Here is a 4,365-nt window from a genome sequence, read left to right as displayed (position 1 = left end):
GCTACTGGATCAATAAAAGAGCTAAGCTATTTGATATAGAAAACAGTGACTTTACCAACACATTACAGAAAAAAGTAGTTCAACTAGTAAGGTCACTACTTGTAGCAATGCTACTGCCCCAAAATGAGTGTGTGTTTGTGTATTGTGTTGTCTAAGGGGGTCTATAAAGCGAGACAGAGGACACAAACAGTGGGCTTTGGTGAACAAAGCCTCTCCACCGACCTGATAACAGCACAAAGCACTTTACAGTCTGGGAACCCGATGTAAATAACACAGGCTCAAGAAACTCACAGTTACTTTCTTCACTGCATTTAGTTGTCGGGATCGTTTTTTTTACCCATATGAAAAACATACAGTTTATGTAAATCAGGTAGTACAGACAAAATTCAGAGACATAACACTAATTCTGTGTTTGTTGTGGTTGTTGTTGTTTTTTTTTGGGAAAGTTATTTAGACAAACTAGCGGTATATATTATATGATAATTCTTGACTCTGATTTTCACTGTAGATCTTTGTACATTTCACTTAAAACGCCTGTATCAATGCTCAATAGATGTTGATTCAATGCCTTTACCACACAAACACACTGCAGCTGCTGAAGCTGTACACAGACCGATCGCTCCTGAGTCTGCTGAGCCTTGATATGCTCTGGTCGCTTCATTAAACCAAACCTTTTTGGTATTGGTATTTGATAAACAGGAAATTCCACTATTTGCAAACACATCGTTCTTATTACTCAGTGAAGCGGTAGTTTGAAGCACACGGGAAAACAAGGCAGGAAAGGTTGTCTTCAAACAAACTGCTTACCAGTGCTGACTGCTGGTAGGGGTAAGCCCCCCATGGGATGTGAGATTGTGTGTGTGTGTGTGTGTGTGTGTGTGTGTGTGTGTGTGTGTGTGTGTGTGTGTGTGTGTGTGTGTGTGTGTGTGTGTGTGTGTGTGTGTGTGTGTGTGTGTGTGTGTGTGTGCATATATATGTGTGTGTGTGTGTGTGTGTGTGTGTGTGTGTGTGTGTGTGTGTGTGTGTGTGTGTGTGTGTGTGTGTGTGTGTGGTGTGTGTGTGTGTGTGTGTGTGTGTGTGTGTGTGTGTGTGACATACAGGTACACAGAACAACACAAGCAACCCAAGTTTCAGAGGTGTTGTAAGGACAGTAGTGAGCCTTTCAAAGAGAGAGAGAGAGAGAGAGAGAGAGAGAGAGAGAGAGAGAGAGAGAGAGAGAGAGAGAGAGAGAGAGGGTGAGTTTGCAGTTAGCTTTGATCGGATATCTCCTTTATATTGTCTTTGTGTTTGCATGCATGCAAGCACAATCAGTCACAGCACGCAGCAGGCGTACACACACACACACACACACACACACACACACACACACACACACACACACACACACACACACACACACACACACACACACACACACACACACACACACACACACACACACACACACACACACACACACACACACACACACACATTACTCCGTTAGGATTCACAAGTCAATTTGCAAATAGGACCTTTTAATGGCTTGATTAGCATACAGTGTGACATTATCTCTAACTAGATTGGAGCTTTCTCTAAGATTGCATCATGTCAACCCTGAATGATATTAACTTCCTCAGAGACTAAAGGGTACTCATTTACCCATGAATGCTGATGATAACTAACACATTACGCAAGCCAAAAAAGTTAATTGCTCTCTTTTAATGTCTGATGGTAGAGGAGATATGCTGCTAATGCCCACATGTGTTCTTAAATGTTTAGCAATAAATGATCCTGGATGTGCAGATTTGATCGAGGGGTTTGTCATAGAGAAACACAATCAACGTTTTTCATTGTGCTGTATCCATGACATTTGTAAGCGTCAAAATGGCACTACAACAAAGCAGGTGTTAGTTAAAGCATGCCAACTTATGGGACAGAAGCTTGTCTCAGTCTGAACATAAGACTAATGATCCTTGTCTCTGAACAGGAGAGTAATGCAGCATCAGTTAAGTCTAAGAGAGCATTTCATCTGTGAATGCTTGTATGATGTTGTTTGGCTTGCGTTGTAATAAAACGTGCATGTTTTTTTTTGTTTTAAAGCCCAATTCTAGCGGAAATCTGAACTGGATTGATTTGTTTGCATAAAATAGTATTTGAGTAAAAACCTATATGCCCTATTTAGATAAAGTAAGAAGAACAATATTTGTTTTTGGAATGTTGTGGTGTGAAAGGTAAGCAGCTGAATGTGTTATATAAACCCTAGACCTCCAGGTATCCCGGCCCAACCAATATGCCTCAGGTCAAACCCTCAAATGGCCTGAAATCCATTTAAAATCATTATTGTGATGGAAGCGGGAGTGATGATATATGCTACATGGACCAGCCCAATGCATGCGCGTGTGGACGCAGCCCTCATCCACTCCATGTCCCCAAACAGATGCGCTCTGGTAACCATTGAGGCGGATGCAAAACAATGAAGGGATGCAATACTGAAGTACATTTAAACATTGTGAAAATGGAAATAAATGCTAAACACCACCGTGTCGGCCAGTACGCCATCGTTCAACATCATGCAAGCAATCCTAAATTAAACGCATATCAAACCCTTCTATTTTTGATCTGTTTCTACTGTTCTACTGCGGTTGGATCATCTGGGAAGAATAAAGTGTTGAATTAATACTAACCCTTGCACAGGTAAAAAACACGAGACTACTGATAATATTACTTAATAATACAGTACTATTGTGTAACAGACATATCTTCAAGTTGCCCTCCATCCACAAAAATAGCAAAACAGAAGAGATGAATGCACGGTATTACATGACAGCCAATCCAACCATCATCCTGCGACTCGTTTATGGTTCATGTTGAAGAGAGGAGGGAGTCGGAGCACAGCAGGACGTCAGAGGACGGCGATCAGAAGTGATAGACCGCAGCATCAATAAAGTCGCGAAAACGTTTTTTTTTTTTTGCCTCTCTCGCTTTCTCCCTCTCGTCTTCTCTTTTTATTTATATTATCGTAACCTCAAGCCCAACAACACAGACGTAAGTGGTGATCCGGCGTGTCACTGAGCAGCGAGGCTGTACATGACCTGGTAGAACACGATCCAATAAACCAGGTTATTGAAGAGCTTCGTAGACACACACACAATCCCATGTTGTGTTGTTATCTACATTGAATGGAAAGTTGGATGGTTTCATCTTACATTTAGATCCCCTTCGTGGACGATCACTTTTTATAGGCCTACTTAAAAACAACTGAAACTGCTTTTTTATAGGCTGTAGGCTAGCCTACAAGTACACACTTATCTCAGCAGTACGATTTTTGAATGTTTGGCAGTGGAAAAAATATTGCAATCTAGCCCCTAAATGCACCAGCCTATAAGGCCTACATAATGCCTGGAATCTTTTTTGGAGCGCAAGACACAACATCACTTAAATACATTTCGATAAGGAATCAGCACAATTTATATAGCCTAATCATATCTGACAAATTAACGCTATTCCACATAACCTGTGACTATATACAACATATAGTCGAGGCACTACAATTACTCCTGCACGTGTTCGCAGTGTTTAAATGAATCCATCCAGTCAACAGAGCTTTCCTAAAGTCATCAAATAATAGAACTTACCACAGTTAAATCGGAGCGTGTCAAAACAGCGGTCTGTAGTCCCCCGTCCGAACACTGACCGACTGAACGGCTCGTCCTCCTATAGCTCTCTCTCTCTCTCTCTCTCTCTCTCTCTCTCTCTCTCTCTCTCTCTCTCTCTCTCTCTCTCTCTCTCTCTCTCTCTCTCTCTCTCTCTCTCTCTCTCTCTCTCTCTCTCTCTCTCTCTCTCTCTCTCTCTCTCTCTCTCTCTCTCGCTCTCGCTCTCGCTCTCGCACTCTCGCTCTCTCGCTCTCTCGCTCTCTTTCTCGCGCGCTCTCTCAATCTCGCTCTCTCTATCGCGCTCAATTGGCGCAGTTTTGAAATGACCGCTGATTGGTGCATCATGGGCAATGAAGCCTGATTAAATGGTTGTCCCCAATCCCCGCATCAAAACACAACAGGACTGCCTATCAACCCTCCCTCACAGCACATGAAGCCATACTAAAGTGGAGAAGTGAAGAACTGTAGTCCAGTTATCAGTAAGCAGCCCAGATACAGAAGAGAGGGGACAGGGCTTTTTATAAGTTGTTCAATGCAATGTAAGATAAAGTGTCACGTTAATAAAGCCCATAATAATCAACTCGGCGACAAAACCATAAGCATTCCACAACATCATATGTACCTCACAGCCTCCAGAACAGGACCCTCTCATATTCCACTGTTTGTTGTTAGATTGTGTTGTCGATAGCAGCACTTTCGATCTACTGCAGCTTAGAAGCATTAATACAGA

General features: G+C 42.2%; 1 protein-coding gene across 2 annotated transcripts in view; it reads right to left on the bottom strand.

The window, feature by feature from the left end:
- Positions 1-3,850, bottom strand: part of LOC132463521 (cadherin-6-like) — a 29,029-nt gene extending 25,179 nt beyond the window's left edge. The window contains exon 1 of one of the 2 annotated variants that reach the window (XM_060059765.1): positions 3,618-3,850. The gene's annotated coding sequence lies outside the window, so the exon portion shown is untranslated. The remainder of the gene's footprint in view (positions 1-3,617) is intronic. The other variant, XM_060059766.1, reaches the window with a different exon arrangement.
- Positions 3,851-4,365: the final 515 nt, after the last annotated feature.

This window comes from Gadus macrocephalus, chromosome 8, assembly GCF_031168955.1.
Source record: "Gadus macrocephalus chromosome 8, ASM3116895v1".
NCBI classification, from domain to species: Eukaryota; Metazoa; Chordata; class Actinopteri; order Gadiformes; family Gadidae; genus Gadus; species Gadus macrocephalus.
Note: the sequence above shows the minus strand (reverse complement) of the source record. Positions and strands in the feature narration are given on the sequence as shown.